The following is a 24,647-nucleotide window of genomic DNA, read 5'->3' on the forward strand; positions in this document are numbered from 1 at the left end:
TCCACACTCTCTGCTTCAGCTAAATACACTTCTAGCTTTTATCATCATGCCTGCAGCACCCCCAGACTTTCTTGTGTGAGGAAAATCGAAGTCTCTGACAGTTGGATTTCCTGGGATTGTCATGCAGACACCTTCCTGCCACATGGCTCCATAAGTCATACCCTCTGTGACTTTCACTTGCCCCAGTCTGGATATATTCCCCATCTCCGGGTACTCACACCACCCACCCTGGGCTCTGCCCAGTTAGGTGCTTGTCTTATTTCCCTACAAGCCTGTTGCTTCCCAAGACCAGCACCCCACGCTGCTCTGGGCCCCCCACACAAGCTCCCCAGGCGGGGCTCAGAAGACTTTCAAATACATACAATGTCGTGCTAAGAATGTGGGCTTACAGCCAGCCTGCCTGCCTCAGCCTCTTACCGGCTTCATAACCAATAGAGCCACTCAACTCTGTGACTCGGTTTCATCATCTGTAATATGGGTTTGATATCAGTCCTTACCCTGAGGGCTGCTATAAGGCAGGAATGGTGGAGGATGACCCTAAAATGTATTTAGGAGGGGCTGCCTCTCTTCTTCATGGTGCCCATGCCCCGAATGACTCCCATCCCGATGGGGGAGGCTTAATTAGAGAATTCCTAGCAGACACAAATTTACAATCCTGGAGTACATGTGAATTTCCCAGTCATTTCAGGGGCAGGGACCAACAACCAGGCAATGATTTTAGAGATTCGTCTTTGTACATGAGGCAGGAGTAGATGTTTGCAAACGCAAACGCAAACGTAACCCTTAAGCATTTGCGCTCACTGTCTTCCTGGTTACGACATTTCTCCCCCCATATTGTGGTCTCAGTATCCAGCTCTCCACAGCTAACCTTGCGCTGTCACCATCCAGCTGCAGAGTTTCAGACAAGCTATGGCACATCCCTGTGGCTCCGTTGCCCCCAGTACAAAATAGGAGTAGATATATTCCTTATGCCATCTCTCTGCCTTCAAATCTCAGTTGCAATTTTACTTCACCTTCATTGATCCTTTTTCTCAGGTGGCCTTACTGGGACATGGTGTTTCTCGATGCCAGGCTGCAAGCCCTCTCGTCAGTCTTTTGTATTCCCCCAGTGCTCAGAACCCTGTCTGGTGCACAGGGTGTGTTCGGTAAATATTTAGTGTGTCACTAAATGAACCTTGTTGAATAATCTGATTTGAAAGGAAAGAGAAAAACCGGTATTAAATACACTTCCGGGGGATGGGAGGGAAGAGCCTGGGTGGCTCAGCTGGTTAAGTGCCCAACTCTGGATTTCAGCTCAGGTCATGATCTCAGTGTCCAGCCCTTGATTTTGGCTCAGGTCATGATCTCAGGGTCGTGAGATCGAGCCTTGGGTCGGGTTCTGTGCTCAGCAGAGAGTCTGCTGGAGATTGTCTCTCTCCCGCTGCCCTCCCCCTACTCATGTTTTCTCTCTCAAATAAACAAATCTTTAAATACACTTCCGGGTCAGTTACCATTCAATGATTAATTCATTCAGTCAATGTTTATTGGGCATCTACTGTCTTCCAAGCATGGTGCAACTACTTGGTTTGTATTAGAAATATGATTTCTAATCCACTAAGGCCCTAACCCTGCACATAAAAAATAAATAAATAAAGAAGCCTGTGATTTTTCTAGAGCCGGGCAGGTAAAAGCAATGATTCAATTTTATAGCATCATGAAGAAGTGTTTTTAGCCAGGTTCGGCCCAAATTTGCTTACACGTGTTACCCACTCAACCAAACGTGTAAAGCATGTTGTTCTCTGAGCTTTTCTATGTGATCCAACCCTATATATTATATTACACTTATAAAATACCACGAAGCCCTTATGAATTAAAAGATAATTAGCGGTTCAACACGCACAAGACATTAGGCCTCAAGTGTCAAAAATGTCATGGAAGACCATAAATCATGGTCTGCTTGCATTGATCCCTTACAGGGTTAGTTTTTAAATCATCTCTTTAACACCTTGTAAATGTACAAACAACCGTAGACCCAAGGGAAACTTTAATATGTTTTTCATACATATTTTAATTTCATCTCAAAGTGCTAGCTGCATAAAAATTAAGTCAGACTCACAAAAACTCATTGATTTCCTCGGGATAAAACCCATCTGTCCAAACTAATTTAGAGCCTTTTTGAAGCCGTAAAGTTCTTCATGCAACACTGAGGTCATTATGGGCATCCTGAGCTGGAGGAACTCTTGTGTAATTTTAAGAAGGCAATTTTGTTATATTTACTGTATTTAAATACAGTGCTACTTTTCAGGAACAAAAGCCTCACTGTGTGACTGTATTGAAAGTAAACTAGAAGCTGTGAAAAGCGAGATCTGTTCTTTTCCTTGTGATTAATGCACCTTTCTGCCAAAATTGAGACTTCTTAACTGAGCTCATTTAATACAAAGTAAACGAATTCTGCTCTTTGGATTTGATCCTCTGGCTAAACCCTATAGATAAGACTCTAACAGTGAATAGCTTTTCATTCTAAACAAAGGATGTTTTGATAGAAAGGTCAACGCCAAGGTCCTTTATATTGTGATAACAGGAAAGGGAAATGACATATTAATGGCAACCCATGCCATGGTGGTCTGGGCTGGGGGGCACACAGTAGTAAAGACCACTCGGAAGTCAGAGAGGAGGTGGTGAAGACAAAAAGGGCTCCAGAAGCCCCGGACAGCTTCTTCTTTAAAAAAAAAAAAAAAAGTACTCCTAAGGACATTTTTCATTTATTACACACCAGCAGAGTAGACTGAAGAGGATCTTAACACAACTTCACGGAAACGGGGGGTCTGTGCTTGCATTTTTCTCCATCTGGCCCTTTAGCACAAAGAGAGGTATCATATCATCTCTGAGACCAGTGGTTATCTATAATGATTTTTATTCCAGTGGAGGTACGTATGTTCTAATGTGGTTGGGTAAGACAAAGACACTGAAATTCCTTCTGCTTTGGGACACAGGAGATGAGGAGCTCCAAGCTGACGACAGCACCCACCCTTACAAGTCAAGAGGCCTTTCCTGCGTCCAGGAGAGGCCTCTGGGTCAGTTCAGTCATACCCTATCCACCGCCCAGCCCCTTGCCCAGCAGGACAAGCAGGCAATAGAAGCCGCCCCTACCCCACACCTCCCCATCTTACTTGCTAATTAATTTTTCTTCTCTGCTTCACTAGGAAGGTTTCATAATAGTCTAAGTCAGGGCCCGGAAACATCTTATGAAATGCTGGTTTTGTTGTAGTGAAAACATCTCCATTCCCTTATGGAGTTCCTGCGGATTAGGGGAGAGGGCAGAATCGAAAAGGGGTAACATGAGTTCTTGGACAAATGGGATAGTTTGTTTCACTCATTTTTTCCCCATTCATTTCTTTAACAGATACTCACTGAGCAGCTGCTCAGTTCGCAGTGGTAGGCTAGGTAGTAGAGCTACAGATGTGAGTAACTCAGTCTCTGCTCACGGTGCCAGAGAGAGAGAGAGAGAGAGAGAGTCATATAAATAGAGAAACCAGGTTGCATTGGAGCTCAGGGTAAAGCATCCCGCTGCGGGCTGCCCCTTCAGGACACTTCCCCGGGTGACCTGTCCTGGCTGGGGAGGAGTCGTTTGCATTTTCATCCCAAGATTTGCCCAGAATGCTTTCTCTACCATGTCTTTTAGAAACAGAAGGGAAAGAAGAAGGAGAAGGAGAAAATAGAGTAAGTCAAGGACTTCCAACAACTGACTTAAAATCAGAATTCAAGGTTTCCTAGAGAAGGTGGGTGTTTCCACAGTGCCCCCTGCTGGCAGGTTTCCCTGGAACACGAGCCAATAAAATGGAAGGCGGGACATATTGGGTATACGTTACTATGCACAGGTTCTGTGCATCTCTTGAATTCTCTCACTAGTTCTTCAGGGAACTATTAGTATCACATCCATTTTACAGAAGAGGTTCACTGAGGTCCAGTGACTCAAGGAAGGTGCTACGCCCCGTATGCACCAGGAGTCAGGAAACAGATCCAGGCTGTCTGCCTCTCATGCGAGGGAGTAACCATTCTGTTTCTTAGTCCGTCAGCCTACATGTCCCTCCCTGCTCTCCATCAACCCTGGGTTAGACACTTGGAAGGAATTCTTTCCCTTCTGCAGCACCCGGGGTACTTTCACAGATGCTAGTAGGAAAAGGAACAGTTACAAGCTGGAGGGAGCTGGTTCAGCAGAGGACTCATTAATGCAAAGCATGAAGCAATATAAACCAACAGAAACCCATAAAGCATAGCCAGGTTTGGTACAGATGGAGGAACAGAAAGATTTTACTTTGCCCAAAATATTCTGCCTGTCAAAGATACTCACATTACTGCGCGCCCCACAACCCCATGCCTGTGAACAATCCACCTTTACTTCTTGGCTGTCATCCGTTGCTGTTTTCCTATTGAAAAATCAAATATTATATAGAGTCAGAAAATAGAGTCCTTTATTTTCCCTTATCATCTAGGGCAAGCCAATAAAGTGTTTACCTTTATCTTTATTGGTCTGATCTTGGTCAAAATTAGTAAAAGACATCACAGAAAAGAAGTTCACTTGAATGCAGAATGAGAAGCTTCCTGATTCTCCCCCAAGGAGAAACGGGCTGTGAGGGGTATTCCAGAGGCCGCCACACTCCTCTCCACTGATTAACTCTGCTCTAAGCCTATCAGTTCAGCCAAGGCTCTTCTCTCTGCATTGTTAATCCCCAGGTTGTTATAAACAGAGTCTTATACACAACACAGTAAGTGCTTGAGGACTGGCCCTTCCTGTCAGTTGTTCTGCAGAATTTCAAAGCCCAGTGGGACCTCATGGCTTCATGTGGGATGAGGGCCTGAATAATACAGCAGTTAAGTGCACAGACAGACCCAGGACTGAACCCAGTCATGCTACATGTGTAGCCTATGATTTGGAGGATATTCTTTTCTTTTCCTGACCCTTTCAGTTTCCTCTTCTGTAAAATGGAACAATGATATTTACCTCGGGGCATTGTTGGGAGGATTCAGTGAGATAATGTATGGAAAATAACCTCTCACAAGTAGTATGGGGCAGCTCAGTGGGTTAAGTGTCTGCCTTCTGCTCAGGTCATGATCCTGGGGTCCTGGAACCGAGTCCCGTGTCAGGCTTCCTTGCTTAGGGGGAAGCCTGCTTCTGTCTCTGCCTCTGCCTATCACTCTGCCTGCTTGTGCTTTCTCTCTCTCTCTCTCTCTCTGACAAATAAATAAATAAATAAAATCTTTTTTTAAAAAAATGGCTATTAAATTTCCATCTGGCTCAGAGGTGATGACTTCTTAGAGATACCTCCAGGAAACTTCTGGGTCAGGTTTGGCTCTCTGTGGAAGGAAAACCCCCAAATAGCAGCATCTTCGATTATAGAAGTTTCTTTCTCTCTAATGTAATTTGCACAGGCTATCCAGGGCTTGTGGGGTGGCTACTTTGTCTCCTGTTGGGAGATGAAGTCTGATTTTAACCAACCTTTCTGGAAATTTCTATCACACTTCTACTTACAGCTCATTGGCCAGAACTGAGTCACATGGCCACACTTAGCTACAAGGAAGGCTGGGAAAGTTGTATTTTTGAGGTGAGCTGAAAAATCGAGTTGCCGTTAATAAGGAAAAGGAAAAGAATAGATATTTGTTAGGCAACTAGCTTTTTCTACCTTAGTCCTCTTCCAATGTGAAAGTCAATGGGGAAATTCATGCTTGAAAATGTCACAGACTTTTGATACTGAAATGCTCTTTTGGGTTTGTTAAAATGAAACTGAGCTAGTTATTTCAAGTCAAATTTGGATATTTGAATTTAGGGGAGAACAGAAAAATTGGAATCTCTTAAGATATTCAGAGCTTTTCTACTTATAATATGTACACTTCCCTGTATGTGTATTTACTTCCATGGAAAGCTTTTAAAAATTCAGAACAAATAAGAAGTTCTTTTTGAAAACAAAACAAAAAGCCTCTAAATAATAGATAATAATGAGGAAAAGGCATCACTGAGATCTTGGCAGTTCTTGGGGTGGTTATGTCATGAATGAATGATGGAAATCAATATTGCAAGAAAAATAACTATTTCCTTTTGTCTACAACTCACACTATTTCCATTTTCCCAGATGTAGGTTTATTATTTTTTTCTTACCTTTTTAGATCACATTTGTCATTGATATAACTTAAAAAATTCATTCTATGGCCAGAAAACAAATTATTCAGATACTGGTATTTTATTTTACAAAATCATATGAGGAACAAGCTATTTTTATAATGCATATTATAGCAATAGAATTATAATGCATATAATAACAGTAATAATACATATTCTTCTGCATCAGTACTGTTACAGTTTTCTCTGGAAATAATCTCTCCCATAAGTTCCTCAAATGCCCAGATTGTAGTATTATCCTAGGATATAGTTTCAAAAGAATTTCCTATTTTCAATAATATCTTCCCTTTTCCTTCAAAGAGAATTTCCTGTTTGGGAGAAGAAAGAAAAGCTCTGGAGAGTGAGGTGAAATGTAAACAGTCAGATCAGATAAGCTCCATGTACATTATAGGCCTTTATTTTGTTTTATGAACAAATTCTGTGGAAGAAGCAGGCTCTGAAATACGACCTGGTTATGAATTGTGGTTAGAAGCCGGTTGCTAGGAGACTTCTGATTGGCTTGGGATGATGTCATAGCCACAGCCAGGATGCCCATAATACCTAGTTAATACATTGCATCTAACGGTTCTCCTAATTTTTATGTATACATTTCATTTTGTAACTGCAATAAAACACTCTGAGCAATGCATTTCTGGGTAATTACTGCACTTTTTGAGCCCCTCGGGATCAGAGGTGCACTACATATGAATTAGGAAAGCACTTCGAGTCATGAAGAATTTCTCCTGTTGATAAATCTCTGTTGAGATTAGTGATCTGGATGAACAAGATGTAGGTTGGATCTGAAATCGTTTGTGGTTTTTTAAGAGACACAGGAGGAAGAGAGAGAGAGGGTACACTTTTGAGGCTGTTCCAGAGCTACCCTGGGACTTCAGGGGCCCAGAACAAGGAGTGGATACTAGAAAGCATGAAACTTGTTCAAGGGTCCATTTCCTCTCCATGGACAGAAATCAAAGACTCTGATCTCCAGGGGAGATGAGCTGAATCCTTCATGGATGGCAGAAGCTCCTCTTCTCCCAACTGATTCAAAATGGCTGGATTCTGAAATAAGGTGAATCTAAATTCCTTCGGCATCCTCTATGCCTTTCCAACCCAATCCAGAGAAAGTCAAACTCAGCATTACTGTTTTTGTGTGTGGGAGGGAAACAAAATGCTCCTTACTGTTAACTCCTTGAACTCACCAAGACAGTCTCTTAAACTCTCCTTGCCTCAACTCTTGTGACTGCCATCCCCTCCCCATTTCCTTCTCTTACGTATTTGTTGGACCTATTTATGTGTTAAGTTGTTCAGGAAGAAGAATTTAACATCTAAAGCCCCTTTCACGTCTCTCGTTTTCTTCAAAAAAAATCTTAAAACATCATTTGTTTTTCCTTCATTAGAAAGAGGAAATGGTGTTTCATCAAAGGCAAATAGTCTTGAACACTGATGGGTTGGAGTTCTGTTCACCACCCGAAGCCCGTGAAGTTTGATTAGGTACTAAACTTGGCACAGAGAATCCTTCATTCATCCCTTCAGCCAAGTCACGCCACTGGTCTCAACTTTTGGAAAGTTAATTACCTACATGTTGCTCCCGCAGACTGTGGGTAGCTGATTTATTTGATTGCGGCTTATGCAAATAATAATCAACTCGTCATCAAATTCGGTCAAAAGTAGCTCAGACTCAAAGCCTACCAACTGCCATTTTAAAACTGGATTTGAAGAGGAATGTGTTAATATCTGTGAGATGAAGTCTACAGTTAGAAAAGAAGAGGAACATATTTCGTATTAGATATAAATATGTGTGTTGATTAAATCATTAAGTCACTGCACGCTGCTTGTTTGGGGATCTAAGCTGGAGACAAGAATTCAAACAAAATTCATCTATAGCCACAGTTTTACTAGCTAATATTTCAGTGTCTAGGTCACCATAACAGAAATTCCATAGACAACACTGTCTCCAAAATTATAAGCACCTAATGTACCAAGGCACGAATGTACTCATTCCTGGCTACACCTTACATTCATAAATGATTTGAAACTGGTGCTTTTCCTCACACCTGAAAGCAGCGTAGCAACTATACTGTCCTGGGTCAATCCTGCCACCTGGTGACCGGGGCAAGGAATCGTTTTTTACATCATCTTCCATTCTCGTGCCTTTTAATCACCCTCCCCTCCCCCCTCCCAAGCAGGGACATTGTATTCATGTTCTCCTCTGCCTTCATAGCTCCATTAATTCCAACTTCACAGCATTTTTTTTTTAACCCATGCACACTCCCCCGCCTCCATTTCTTCATCTCTGCTGCCTTCCACTGTTTACCCATGATCAACTCACCCTCTTCCTTTTTCCATCACTTTTTCTATTTTTCGGTGAACCCACTTAGAGCTTATATGGCCAGAACACTTGATTGATTTATTCAACCAGTTAACAAAGCTATATAAAGACAAAATGGTCCTTTTCCTCATGGAGCTAATATTCTGGTAGGGGAAACAAACAGAAATTGTAGAAATATGATGTAGGGGTGCCTGGGTCGCTCAGTGGGTAGAGCAACTGACTCTTGGTTTCAGCTCAGGTCGTGATCTCAGGGTCCTGAGATGGAGCCCTGCCTCCGGCTTCATGGTCATGGAGGAGTCTGCTTGAGTTTCTTTCTCTCCCTCTCCCCCTGCCCTCCCCCCATGTTGTGCCCCTCCCCTTCTCAAATAAAGAAGTAAATAAATCTTTAAAAATATATATATAATATACTTCTAGGGAGTCATAAATGCTGTGAAGAAAAATAGGGCAGAATATGGGGATGGAAGAGGATGAGAAGCCACAGTGAAATATCGTTTCATACCCGTCGCGCTGCCAAAAATGTCTGACAATGGCATGTGTCAACCACAATGTGGGGGCAGCAATGGGTGTGTGAATTGCTGCAACCACTTTGGTAAACAGTTTGGAATTATTTACCAAAACTGATCACACACAGGGCCTCTGATGCTATCCATTCGATCCTGGAGAAAGTCTTTCCAAGGCCAGAACATGTACAAAGACATTCCTAAGATCATTGTTCATGATGATCAAGATGTGGAAAAATCCAAATGCTCCCCCATAGCAGATTGAACAAGGTGTGGTATTGTCTGATAACAGAATAGTATTCATAATGAAAATCAACAAAGTGCCACTACACACATCAATATCAATGATTCTCAAAGATATATTGAATGAAATCACCACTAGAGAATGATTCTCCTTATGTAAAGTTCAAAAATAGGCAAAATCAAAAAATGAAATGTTCAAGAATACATATACTGCTGTGATAAAGGGGAAAAAAAACTATAAAGAAAGCATGGTCATTATTAACATGAAATCCAACAGTATGGCTAAATCTGAGGAAGAAACAGGGGAAGAAAATTGGTTAGAGACCCACCAGGACTGCCAAAGTGCAGTAATGTCTTAGCCATCAGCTGGATTTGAGATGCACTGAATTTATTCCATTTTGATTTTGTAATTATTATCCAAAGCATATATGCGTTGCGGACACACTCTTGCATATGAGTATGATACATTTCACAGCAAAAGAGTTTCTTAAAGAGTGAAAAAAAGAGTTCTGTCTAACAAGCAATATAGGGAAAGGCCTCCTGCAGAGGTGATACTAAGCAGAGACCTGAATGATACGGAGAGCCATGTCTAAAGAAGGCCTCAGGAGAGGGGCACCCAGGTGGCTCAGTCAGCTAAGTGTCAGCCTTCTGCTCTGGTCCTGATCCCAAGGTCCTGGGATCGAGTCCCACATCAGGCTCCCTGCTCAGTGGTGAGACTGCTTCTCCCTCTCCCCGCCTCTGCCCTGTGCTCATGCTCTCTCTCTTGCTATCTTCCTCTCGTTCTCAAATAAATAAATAAAATCTTAAAAAAAAAAACAAAAATAAAAAATGAAAAGCAAGACCTGAGGAGAGAGTCTCCCAAGGAACAGGGGAAAGCAAATGTAAAGGCCCTGAAGCAAATGACTTTGGTGGTTTCCAGACCCAAGAAGAAAGTCTCTAAGACTTGAGAGGGAGGGAGAGAAGAATATGAAATTTATATGGAAGGAAAGGGGAAAATCAAGTAGAATCTTACAGATTAGAGTTCAAGTGACCTACCTGCCCCAGAAAAGGAGAGTAATATTGGCAAGAGAAATTAGGAATATGAAGAAACTCTTGTATAACATTCCCAGAAATTCTATGCGCTATGCCTTAGCATTAAAGGTAACGTGTGTGTGTGTGTGTGTGTGTGTGCATGCAGGAAGTGTGCACACAATGCACACATGTATGTATGCATGTAGAGTAGTAGCAATGCCACCAGGAGCACACAATAATAGATGAAAGTCCGTAGAAACAAGAAATAGTCCCCTGCCCCTCCCCCACTCCACCTACCACTCTACTCCTCAAAGAGCAATTTTTAGTATTTCTCCATTAGTTCTCCTTTCACCTCCACAATTGAAGTCTATGCTGTAACCATTCTTTCTTGCTGAGTCAACTCTGGGTATCATCCACCACATGAGTCTTTCCCGTAGAAATGCAATTTCAGCTCCTGTGCAAGGACCCCCCTTTAGCCTCTCTTTTACCCAGGATTTGAAAGTTCTATCCCTGCAATTTCACATAATATACTTAAATTCGTATCCCTTGTGCCAGCAACTTTGGACAATTTCTCTCAGATCTCTGAGTTATACTATTAGGATATTAACTAATCTTTCAAGATTTGGCCACGGCTTGACTCTCAAGCCGGAAACGGTTGGTTCAGTGATGTAACTATGTCACTACTGCTCCCCGAGGAACAAGGGAGGGTATCTGAATTACATCTCTTTTTCTAGGGGGTTAGTGTTGTGCCTTTTTCACCACTCAACAGAGAATGGGCTTGGCATCAAAGGGTTTCCTTATCCATTGCACAAGGCATGCCACGTCGGAAGTTCCGCATGCCTGCCTCTTGGTTTGATTCGGTTTGGTTGCTGTTTGTTGCTGCTGATTGCTGCTGTTTTCTGTTTCTTTGTTATTTGATTTTTGAGTTTCTTTTATTTTGGGTCGTTGCCTTAAAAAGCACTCCACCACAATGCATGTTAGACATTATGTTTAAGTTCACATTAGACCCGAGGAACCCCTTTGGTTATACAGTTGGAAAAGAATAAAAGAATATTTGCCCCGAACCATAGTACAACAGAATATATATATATGTATATATACATATATATATATTAATTTTATTTAATTATTTGACAGAGGGAGAGAGAGTTCACAAGTAGACAGAGAGGCAGACAGAGAGAGGGGGGGAAGCAGGCTCCCTGCTGAGCAGAGAGCCCAATTCGGGGCTTGATCCCGGGACCCTGAGATCATGACCTGAGCCGAAAGCAGAGGCTTAACCCACTGAGCCACCCAGGTGCCCCAGAATATATATATTTTTAAATTTGAAATAAAACAAAACATTAGAACGGTGTGACATCCCAAAGGTGTCTCTCCTGTCCAGTCCTCAAATTTCATATCTAAAAAATGTGGATTAAACAAAATCTTAGGCTCTTTTCGTCTTGGCCAAATGTAAGCAATGTATTAAATGTGTATTTAACTCTCCACTGTATCATAATTTGTCTTAGTTTCTTACTATTTCTATTTCACAGATTTACTCCATTCTTTTTCTACTGACTTTCTTCTTGGAGCCTAATGACTTGATTTAACAAATGATTTCTAGTCCTTCTGCATAGCTAATACGACTAATTTGGATGCATTTTTTATAAACTTTCTTAATATTCTCTAAATGTTTAAAAATAGTGTTTTCTTACTTCATTGAGATGATAGCTTGACTAGATATAAAATTCTTCATAAAAAAATAATTTTCTCTGGACTTCAAATATATTGCTCCATTGTTCTCTCATATCCATCGCCAGTTACAAAAAGTTAGATGCCATCAAAATAGGATTCTTTGTGGATAATCTAGTATTTTTTTCTTCTATATATACAGAAGCTTTTAGGATTTTTCTTTTATTTTTAGGATCTTTTATGTTAGGGCCCTTATTTTTTTTTTAAAGATTTTATTTATTTGCAGTGAGATATCACAAGTAGAGAGAGAGAGAGAGAGAGGAGGAAGCAGGCTCCCTGACTAGCAGAGAGCCTGAGGTGGGACTCGATCCCAGGACCCTGAGATGATGACCTGAGCTGAAGGCAGAGGCTTAACCCACTGAGCCACCCAGGCAGCCCCTATGTTTGGGCCCTTATTAATCTAAAATTTCACAACAATGTTTGTGAGTACGAGTCTTCTTTCACTGGATGGACCCTTGTTGAAGATTTATCTCTGCCTTTAGCGCTATATAATTTTTTGAGGATTTTCTCCCACCTAGTTTCCTTTGATTTCTCTTTGTCAAATCATATTTGTATGATGCTAAATTTATAGTTGATTGAAATACTGTCTCCATTTTGTCTCTTTCTCTCATGTTTCCTGTGTTAAAATCTCTTAGCTACTGATGGACTTCTTTCTATTCTTTTTGTAATAGTATTTTCTTAACTGATTGTTTTACTGTCATTTCATGAAATATTGGGAGAAAGAGAAATGCTCATTATGTCTTCTTGAGTTTGAAGTTATGATCTTACAAAATGTATTTTATAGTCAATAATCTTATATTTAGTCAAGCTGAGAAAGACCTATGACATTGCTTAATCCACATTTTTTCAAGTAGGAAAATTGAGCTCCAGGCAAGAGAGCCATATTTTGGGTGACATTGTGTTAATGTTATGTCTGATTTTAAATATTCTAAAACTATTATTTTCTACTATGGTTCATGGCAGATAATCTTTTCCAGTTATAAGATAATTTGGTTAAGGAGGTCTCGTTTGTGAACTTAAATTTTCTAATGCTGATATGTGAGGCAAATGCTTTCTAAGGCCACTCCTAAGTTAGCTTATGCATGAAACTTTAAAATAAAACTTGTTTTTTAGGGGCGCCTGAGTGGCTCAGTCAGTTGGGCAACCAACTCTCGATTTCAGCTCAGGTCATGATCTCAGAGTCCTGGGATCGAGCCCTGCATAGAGCTCTGTGTTCAGCTCAGAGTCTGCTTGTCCCTCTCCTTCCCCCTCTGCTCCTCCCCCCACTTACACTCACTCTCTCTCAAATAAATAAAATCTTTAAAAAAACATATAACCTGTTATTTAAAATTGAGATTACCTGTACAGGAGTAGACAATTTGGAAATAGATAATGTGATTTAAAAGAAAAAAAAAGTACAGTTATTTTTGGAGATAGAAGCATAAAATAAAGTTTCTTTAAAAAGCAGATCTTATAGGATGCTAACTTTATATTCATGATTTAAAATTTCCTTCCAGAGACCAGAATTGCATCTCTTATCCTCAATGTATTAGTTGCTGGATTACAACAGCCTAGCTGCTGCTATGTGCTTTATTTTCTTGATATCCTGCTTCTTTTCTCTTAAGGCACAAATTCACACACACACACACACACACACACACACACACACACAGCCAATTAAAGGAAGCTTCCCAGAGTGCCAATCAATAAAGGCAGATGAAACATCACTGAAAATGTCAAGAGATGGAGAAAATTGTGTTTACCTAGACTCTCAAGTAGAAAACTGTATATGATCAAGAGAAAAATGTTGGAAAGCCCCTTACAAGGAATGGGGTGGGATGGACTGTGGTGGGGCAGGCTAGAGCAAATGGAGCATTCCAAAGGGACAGGATCCTGTTAACTGAAGGGCTTTTATGTTTCTAGGTGAGTATTCTGATTACTTCATATCCACGCCATTGGTAGAGGAGGGATCCCTTGCTTTCATAACACTCAATACTGCACAAATGAAATTGGTAGCATTTGTTAGTTGTATATACTCATGGCCCCTGGCAGGAGGACATCACATGCCAGGGAGGGCCACACAGGGTTGTACTGAGAAGTAGAATGAAGCATCAGGGGTTGTGGGAGACAAGATTTGTGGTAACAAGGGGTTGAAGTGTCTCTTGGTTCCTGCAGGAGGTTGTGATTGGCTTGTTTGAGTAATTTCACAGGCTAGCAGGGAAATGAAACCCAGTAGGTTGAGGACCAGATGGAGAGCAGCTGGTCTGATGGATAGAACAATCATCATGGTGGTGTCCTTTCTCATTGGGTAGCATGCATATCTGATGAGAGCAGGGAAACTTTGACCTTTGGTGCCCAGTGAAAATCAAAGATATCAAGGCAGGAATTGAAATTTTGGGTGTCCCCCTATAGTGAAGTATGCAAGTCGGAGCCAGAGCTTGGGACAATAGGAAACACTGATCACAACCACAAAGGTCCTGATGTCCAGCCTCTTCACTCATTCCTCCTCAAAACAGTACTGAACGTATTGTTATGGACTGAACTATGTCCCCCCCAAAAGAAGGCCCTAATCCCCAATGTCACTGTGTTTGGAAACAGGGAATTTAGAGACGTAAGCAAGGTTAGATGAAGTCATAAAGGTGTGGCCATTCTCTGATAGGACTGGTGTCCATGTAAGAAGGGAGGACAGATCCCTACCTCCCTCTGCCTCTCTGTGCACACTCCCAAAGGAAGGCCACATGAGGACACAGTGAGAAGGCTACCTTTTACAAGCCAGAGAGTGAGATCTCACTAGAAACCAACCCTGATGGCACCTTGGTCTTGGACTTCCATCCTCCAGAAATGTGCAAAAATAAATTTCTGTTGCTTAAGCAATCCAGCCTGTGGAGTTTTGTTACAGCACCCTGAGCTGACTGATACACATGTAAAATAAAAATTGATTTAACAAGAGAGAAATGCTGAGCTCCTGGGGGCACCCCTGTCCCAGTCTGGCCTATATACAGACTCTTAACACTTGCCTTCAATCTCTGACTCCTTCTCCACTGTTCAAGCACACAGATATTAAAGTTAAACGCTAGAGTGCTTTTTAGAAAACTGGAAAATAACAGCAATAAAAGAGCCCACCTTCAGGTCCCTACCCCCAGGGTACTAGACCACACTCCTTCTCATAACCTAACCTTGGGGGACCCAGGCTCCCTCTCTCGGCCTCAGTTTCCCTGATGGTAAAGTAAGAGAACAGTGTTAATAGATACTCCATAAATCTTCTTTCAGCTGTAACATATCGTGGCTCTGTGACAATAATTGTTTTGCTCCCATAGGTCTTACATAATTCCATTTGCTAATAGTCTAATTTATAATTTTGAATAATATAGCAATAGCAATTAGCACAAATTTAAGTTCATGGAGGCAGCTTCTCTCCAAAGCAAGCCTCTGGCTATAATTTCCATATGCACATTTGTGCAATTGCTTCTCTCTGTAATACTGATTTTAACAACCTTATTTAGCAGATCATGCTTTTGAAATGCCAGGAGAGAACTAAATAAAGTCAAGGGTCAAAAGCATGACATGCTTCTGTATAAAATTAAAAGTTAATTACTAGCTGCATGCAGGGGCCAGGACTATTTTAATTTTGGAGTCATTAGCCTGACTATTTAGAATCTATGTTTTAACTATAGCATTAGAGAGTCAGCTGACTCGCATTTGCTGCAGAGAGAGAGTCAGCCGTCCCCAAGCAGAAACTCTATATGCCACGGTTTCGCCGACCTTTCTCCTTAACCGCTTGCTGCTCATATTGAAATCATGATCACTGACTTGTTTGTTAAAGTCATCATAAAATTTAATGTGTTTTTTTAAATGCCCTCTAACAAAATGCATTTAGGAGGAAGTATATAGGAACAAGGTTTCCTTCATCACATTAAAGGGCCTGACATTTGGCAACACGTATTTATTTGGGGCAATAATTTAGGATCATATTAGAAAACCCAGTAGTCTGGGTGGCATGAGGGGCAACTGTGATGTACCCCGTCAGGCTCCTGGGAAATAAGGAAAGGGGGTTACTCTCTAGGAGACTAAATTAAAGAAATAATAATAAACAGTTGAATATGATGATAGAGGAGGAAAAGCCCCTGAGAGAAGCCGGATGCCTTTCGGGCAATATTTGACTAAATAATTTCTGACTGTTTCCTGAAGTGGGTTCGTGGATCACTAATTTCGTAACTAGCATCGCTGTTTAGGTAGAAAAACGAAACAAAACAAAATTTAAAAAGAGAAAAAGATTTCTGCAATCAATTAGATTAGAGATAGTGTTGTTCTTAGAAGAAGATTGTAGAGTTTGCCAATGTTTGATGCCAAATGTCAAACCCCCTAAGGCCCTGGCTTTTTGTCCAAGAAAAAATTTTGGTTCTTAGACCTACCATGTGCCCAACATTATCCTCATTTCTGAAGAAACAAGTAGAAATGCAACATGGGAGTTGAGGACAACGCAGACTCTGAAACACTCAGCCACGACGTATTATGGAATATCATCACTCAGAGAAGGGAGCCCAGTCTCAACTTCTGTATGAGTTAATGGAGCATGTGGGGTACTCAGACTTTCGCCTAATGAAGGATAGGTACCAAACATCATTCATTATGAGAAAACTCATTCTTTTGTTCTGAAATTTTTTCCCTAGGAGACTTTTATCATTATCTCTTTGGTTTTTAACTTTATTTTTTCTCACAATCTAATGTTTGTGCAGCCACATGATCAAAATCATATCCAACAGAAAGGGCTATCCAGCGTTCTACAGTCATGGATACAGGCTTTGAGAACCCATCTGAGTACTTATACCCTCTCCCAAGCACAACAAACCAGAAGCGACACTGATTCATGGACTCTAAGTAGCATGGTTTGAATGAGTGAAGGAATGAATGTTCAGACAGAAAAATGGAAGCATCTCTTCTAGATCTTTCTTTTTTTTTTTTTTAAAGATTTTATTTATTTATTTGACAGAGAGAGATCACAAGTAGACAGAGAGGCAGGCAGAGAGAGAGAGGAGGAAGCAGGCTCCCTGCTGAGCAGAAAGCCCGATGCGGGACTCGATCCCAGGACCCTGAGATCATGACCTGAGCCGAAGGCAGCGGCTTAACCCACTGAGCCACCCAGGCGCCCCTCTTCTAGATCTTTCAAGAACACAGGTGAAACAATCATGGAGATATTAAAAAAAAAAAAAAAAACCTGCAAATTCAGCCGATTTCAACCCATACATTAAGATCCAAAAGATGTGCCCTAATTGTGCCATCCTCCTTGGGGACACAATATGGGAGCCAAGTTAACTCTGTCCACTGATTAGGTGGATGTCGTGATTGATTGTTTCCTTGTCCAGGCTCCTGGAGGAAGCAGCTCTCTCGCAGTACTATGGGAGTAACTGGAAGTTATGGAGCGTTCCATTTGTCACCCCTATCAGCTCCAACACCCCGGCCCCAGCTATGGGAATTGCTTGTGGGGTATGCTGAGGAGCTGTATAATCAAAAATCAATGATCCAAACGGAGGTCTGTTGTTCTACAGCTGAGTTGGTGTAATATTACAATGCCAATCCTAATGGAGTTACATAGAATCCATCAAAATATCAGGATGCGGGGGTCAATGAGGACTGCAATGCCTCACTTCCTGGCAATTACCACTTATTACAGGGGCAACGCTTTCCTTCTGCTATTCAACTTACTTCAATAAATGATATTAGGCGACCCTGCAGGGGCAGTCAATAGAGCATTGTTTTATTGTCACAGCTTCATGGTCAGATCAATACCTCAGTCTGCTGAGATGTAGGTGAAAACCCCTGAATATGGCACTCGTGGAATCATGTGTTTTTATCATTTTGAAATTATATATTTCATTCCCACTTCATCTTTAATGTCAGTCAGGCAGTTATGGGGGGAGGGGCCTGTCCTCTAAACTTTTGTGATATTTATACTCAAAGGGAACAGAAATCTGTTCCCCCCTAAAGGAAGAAAAAAAAGTTTCATGAAAAACTTACTTTTTTAGGGTTTTTCCTTGGTTGCTCCCACCAGTCTGCTTATCCCCTTGGGTTAATTGTGTGGAGTCCTCCCCACCCCCTTTGGTTTTATTTTATTTTATTTTATTTGTTTGGCAGAGAAAGAGAGAGTATAAGTAAGCAGAGCACAAGTCTGCTGAGCAGGGAGCCTGATGCGGAGCCTGATCTCAGGACCCTGGAATCATGACCTGAGCCGAAGCAGCCGCTTAACCAACTGAGCCACCCTGGTGCCCCCTCCTTTGGTTTTAAAGAAGGAAATAGGAATAACTGTTTCATGAGAGGGCAGGAGAAGAATGTGAAGAGGTGGTAGAAATGACTCCACCGTTAATTCTCTCCCCTTCGCTGGGCCTTTCTGTCCCTGTAATTACAATGGGGATTGGATTTGAATGGCCTTTATAAACTGATGACTTGTGAACCACACAACCCATATATATTGTGTGTGTCCAAAAGCCTTTATTATTATTATTATTATTTATTGCTTTAATGCTTTTTTTAAAGATTTTATTCATTTATTTGAAGGACAGAGATCACAAGTAGGCAGAGAAGCAGACAGAGAGAGAGAGGAGGAAGCAGGCTCCCCGCCGAGCAGAAAGCCCAATGCGGGGCTCAATCCCAGGACCCTGAGATTATGACCTGAGCCAAAGGCAGAGGCTTAACCCACTGAGCCACCCAGGCACCCCTGCTTTAATGCTTTTAGATGAGGAATGCACTTTCTGTATTCTCATAGTCCCTACTGATCCCCGTCGTATCACACAGAGCCTGCTGCAAACTTCAGATTTCATACCCAGCTCCTGTGGCTTATTTGAATGTTCACCTCTAGACAAGATGGTTATTGTAAGCAATTAATAATATGAATAATATCATAACTGCCATTGAGTGAATTCTTGCTCTGAATCAAGCATAGTACAATTTTACACACATCAGCATCAAGTAATTCCTCACTTGCAGCAGCCTTGTGGAGCAATATGATTATTTTTCTTGAATTTCCAGATGAGGAGACAAAGACTCTGAGAGTTGATAGGACTTTCAGTGTGGTGTCCCCTCCTCACAGCTAGCAGGTGGTAGAGTCAGAGTTCAAACTCAAGTACAGCAAACTCCAGGATCTCTGGTCCTGACCATGGGGCATGTTTTCTTTCAGGTCTATATTTCTACATCTTATCCCACAGGTCCAGACACTATGTCCCCGTTACTTTTGATGGATTAAATTAAGAGATATCCACCTAACTAAGGGTCAGGAGTGCTGTAAGTGAAAGGCTAATTAACTCGGGGTCAGAAGTCTTGCATTCTAACTCCTGTCTGGCCCTGCCTGTGGCTGGAAGCAGTTCTCTTAACCTACCATCATTTCTGTACTTCATCTTCAAAATGAGAGCCATACACCCTACCCACTTGAACTGTTGGATGGATTAAATGGAAAACCATTAGATGTTCAGTCTATAAGCCATGTTGCAGTTAGAGTTGCAGGCCAACCAGATTACTTTGAGTTTTGATCTTGTTCAACTTTAAGACATTATTGATGCTTTTACTATATACATTTTTTTAAAAGATTTATTTACTTGAGAGAGAGAGAAGGAGAATGTGAGCAGGGGAGGGGCAGAGGAAGACGGAGAGAGAGAATCTCCAAGCAGACTCCCCACTAAGTGTAGAGACCGACCGATACCAGGCTCAATCCCAGGACCAAATCCCTGAGCCAAAATCAAGAGTCTGCTACTTGACCAACTGAGCCATCAAGGTGCCCCATACTATACTTTAAAAAAAAAATTATTATTATTGTTGTTCGGATTTGCCCTGGAATCACCCTCAGCATGATCCAGCCTTCCTATCTGTGTAACTGGTACCATTTCAGTGAATGTGACTAAAATTTTCTCCTTAGGTGGACACCAAAATCCTAATGATTTACTGGGAAAGGCTTTAGGAGACTCAAGGAATGAGTGCAGGGATAACTCTTGGCAGCTCAGGTGAGTGTCTCTTGGGTCTGAGGAAAATCTTATTGGGGTTGCATCAGCTTCTTCCTTTTCTCTTTACCAAGATTCTTCATGCCTATGTGTGTAACAGCCCAGACTGTTAGAAGGTACCTTTTCATGAACAAGAATGTGGGGCCTTCACCCTTCTCTCTCTGGTTCTACACACAACACTTGCATTCCTAGGAAGGTAGCATAAGGCAGTCGATAAGAATATGAATTCTTATCGACTAATTCTTTCCTGACGACAAACCTGGTTCAGCACTCAGCAGCCGGGTGATTCTGGGTCCTCCCTGCAATGGTCCCGTCTCAGGTTCCTTACCTATGAGATGCGGCAATAAAGAACATTGTAGTTAGGATCGACTGTGAAGAGCTCACCACAACTTCTGTCTTAATACATGATCACTCAATATGCGTTCACTGTTAATTTACTTTTAGAATGCATTTATTGATTATGTAAATACTCTATATATGAAAAAATTAAAAATTGCAATTTTTTTGGGGGGGGGCCCAGTTCTTCCTGAGAAAATGCTCATCCTTGTGTGCTGGTCTACATTCAGGTCATTGCATTCTGGTCTCTGTGCCCGCCACCCCCTAAAAATGGTCCTCAGAACTCACCAGGGCTTTTCTAAACATAATCTGTACCCCCCCCGCTCCCGCCTCAGCCCCAATCAAATCCTTCCAAACCCCCAGCGATGTGTCTCTGCTTCAATGCCCCATCGTCCCTGTGGCGTTGTATCTCCCTTCTGCCAGGTATGACCCTTAATACTGTACTGGAATATTGTGAATTCTTTGAAAATGTTCATTTGGCTGATGTTCATTCCAGGAGAATCCAAGTGGCTAAGATTGGGAGCATTCTTTAACGTTGTATACCTCTAATGTAGTGCTTCTCAGTCTTTGCACCATTATCCTGTTGGCCCAGATAATTCTTTGTGGGGGCAAGGACCGGCCTGTGCATTGTAGCACACTTCACAACATCCCTGACCTCTACCTACTAGATAGAGGCCATTAGCACCCCTTCTTGTGAGCATCAAAAATGTCTCCAGACATGGCCAGAGGTCTCTCCCTGAAGGACACAGACATCATCCTCAGTAAGAATCTAGTCTCTAGTGAGACTCTTTGCCCAGACGGAAATGGAAACTTTCCCTTAGCTGTCAACACTTTGGGAAAATGTTTTACCAATTTCTTTAGGGAGAACTTGATTTTTAGGTCTTCTGTACAATTTTATCTTATATTTTAAAAAATATGAATTGGGCGTCAAAGCTGCGATCCTTTGTTTTGAATCTGGAATGCAGAGAGGGGTTTGGTGATGAAACAGACCTTTATAATGGCAGAGTCCTGTAAAAATGCCCCACATAACATATCGACGATAAATCCTGGAGGGAATCTTCTACACAGCTGTCAAAGACTCCTGGACCACAGGACCACAGGATGCCTGTCTGAGGACACCTGGCACCAAGAACGTCACGACCAGCCCATGCCTCTCAACACCCGAATCTCTTCCCCCACCCCCGACCGAGAACGTATGATCGTGGAACCAAGGAAGGCACAGAGTGAGAACTCAACAGGCCTCCTCACTCCTGCCCCGTGCATCCCATATCAGACAGGCTTTCGTGAGCAAAATGAATTTTCCTCCCCGGGCAGAGGTGCCCAGAACCAGGAAGGACATGTGTGAAAATCATCCTGTTTTCTCCCCTGTGGCGTATCATCTCCTGACTGAGCAGGCGAGGTTTCCAGATGTAAATACAAACTCATTATCTAATGCGAGGCTGAATAAACGGCCAGATACACAGATATAAATTACCCTTTTACCTTCTCTGAGGGTGCTGAGAGGCAAACAGATTGCCCTCTTCTGTTCTCATTTTAAATGGGTCAGAGCATCGGTGGAACTAGATAATTCACTCCAATCCACTAGATGTAAGCACCTCATAAATTTCATAATCAGTACTAGCATTTTCCTTTTCATAAGCAGTATGTCTTCAGCAGCGTTAATTACATAACTGGTAATGGTCTCCCATTTTGAATCCCTGTTTTGGATGAAATATGGTCCAGCCCCGAGCAGCGCCCCCGACCCCACCCCCTCCCCAGGCAGCGCCCTTTGCAGCCAGACATCAAAGTGTTTCCTGACGCACAGGGAGCAAATATAAGAAGAAAGTCCACACGGGGGAAGAGCTGTGTGCAAAATGTTATTTTGGAATTTTTAAAACTACGCCGGGAAAGAAAATACACCTATTGGGGGCCTTTAGAACCCTTCTGTTGGTTTAGAGCTCACACAGTCCTCTAAGTCTTAACCTTAAGTGACACCTCCTCTGATTGGCCTTTTCTGGCCTCCTCTCCAGTACCCTTCGGCCTGTACACGTCTTTGGCGAAGTTCTTGGTTCTCTCACAGGCTCCTATAGGACCTCATCACTTCCCCTCATGACTTAGCAGGACATGCCAGGATTCCTGATTTTTTTGCCCATCTTCCCCATGTGGTACAGAGGAGGCCCTCCAAAACAATCTGTGGTATGTTCATGACCAGCTGAGATAAGATTAGAGTGGACTTTGTCTGTCAACCTGTCCACTTCCCCAGCAGTGACAAAGTAAGCAGAATGACTTTTGTGGTCCTGAGCCAATCCTGGGTACACATCCTTCCACTGAAGACCTGAGTAGTTCACTCTAACTTCTCTGCTTCGATTTCTACAGCTGTAACATAGGGAAAATGAGAGCTAACACTCGAGGTTGTCAAGACGGGCAGGGAAGAAAGGAGGAGGCCAGGGGAATTAACTGGCAGAGCAAGGACGGAAACGAACAGGTGGTGGGATATCCTCAGCCAGGGCCGGAGAGCAAGGAACCAGCTTCACGATCGGCCAGCGTGGTGACTTTGGGAGACCTGTGTCATCTCTCTGTGTCTGTAAAACGACAATGAGGTTACAGGGCTATACTGAAATTTGGGTGTGAAAGTGTTTTGGGGGAAAAAAAATGCAAGTGGATATTAGTTGGTATAAGATTTGTGCTTGTTGAAATGGCAAGGCCCAGGAAGACTAACAATGGCTTTCTTCAATGAGCATCAGTGTCTGAACCAGGAAGAGAATCCAGAAGAGGCCAGGACAAGGGAGCTAGAAATGGAACCTGAGCTATCTGCCCTAAGCGAGACATCAATGCTGACTTCTTTTGCAAGGAGCCTCACTGGAAACATCTCAGGAATTCAGGGCACTGTGTAGCCTCTCCTAGAATAAGGCCCTCATTTGATTAAACCCAAGGGATGTGGAAGCTAGTTCTCCCATCCCTTTTCCCAAATGCAGGCCGTTCTAGTTGTAACACTCTGTAGGATATCTGACATATCCTGGTGAAACACATATTTTAAAAAGTCAAAAATGGAATTTACTAGCTCTGAGATGGGGAGTCAAGTTAAGGTCCAGCATAAATGAATCCGGGTTTGGAACAGGGTCCTCCTCAGTGGTATCTATCTTGGCACTGTTCTTCCGTGAGATGGCTTCGTTGGTGGTAGTCTCTTTACACCAGGGGAGCAGTGGCCTCCTCTCCCAGAGCCAGAGCCCCAGTCTGCAGGAGGCTTTGATTGACCCAGCTTGGGTCACGTGCCTTCCCTGAATTGTTGGCCAGCAAACTGAGTTCCTCACATGGCCCCGGACTAGGGCCGAACAAGTGGTGTTCAGCTGCCCCTTAGCACCTGGGCCCTGGTAAGAGGTAAAAGGTGAAGAGTGTTCCCTGAAGAAATTCTAGAACAGCAAAACTCCTAGATCCACTCCTCAGAGATTTTAGAAGTTGATCACACGTATCATTGTGCACCCTCATGACCCACTAGGACCCTCCAATCTCTCTTAAGGACACTCCCTAAATCTGCATTTTGCTAGTCAGGGATTTTCCCACTAGTGCTTTTCCATGCCAAGAAACCACCCTTTCCGGACCCTCTTCCTCCCCTGTGTTCCTCCCTCCTGGCAGCTCACTGGGCTTTGAGCTCCGCTAGGGGCTGAGGACCCAGGAGCTTCTATTGCCTGAGCCCCAGAAGCTGTACGATAAAGTATGATTGGGGGGCTCGCAGTTGCCCAGGGTTCTGGAATTAATTCACGTGCTGCTTGTTTTATGCAGACTTACCGATTGTGCCCAGTGTCACGAACTGTACTGAAAACTCTTAACACCTTTTAAAACTCGATTCACTTCTGATGCCATAAGAGAGATCGGGCCCATAAATAAGAACTCGAATCCATTTGTGGTCCATTTTGCTAAAGTATATTAAATATCGCCTGCAATTTGAACTTGCCTTATAAAATGTTTACATGCCATTAAATAGTCCTAACATCCCTTGTGTAAATTAAGCAGGCTGTGATGTTCCTTAGTCCAAGGAGCAGCAGCGCTTAAAGCTATAAAATACTTTCATGCAATAAATCAAATACTTTGCTCCTAAAAGCAGGATTATAAATATAAAAGGCAACAATACTGACCTCAGTTGTCTGCACTCGAATTGCTTTGGGAAACGTGGCACAGAAAGAAATATTCTAATTTAGATGCTCAGTTCATTTGTTCCCTGCACTTTGGGCATGTGGGTTCCTGGAAAATGTTGTTGTCTGCAGATAAGCTTTCCAAAACACACAATGATTCTTTATAAAAAGGACAGGTTCACAAAACCCCCTGTCCAAGCAGGATGAGCATCCTAGCCAGCCGCATGGAGTGCATGGAAGTAGGTCCTTCTGGCTGGAAGAGTTCCATAAAGTGCTCCCTGGCTGAGAAGCGCT

Source organism: Lutra lutra, chromosome 17 (genome assembly GCF_902655055.1).
Source record: "Lutra lutra chromosome 17, mLutLut1.2, whole genome shotgun sequence".
Classification (NCBI taxonomy): Eukaryota; Metazoa; Chordata; class Mammalia; order Carnivora; family Mustelidae; genus Lutra; species Lutra lutra.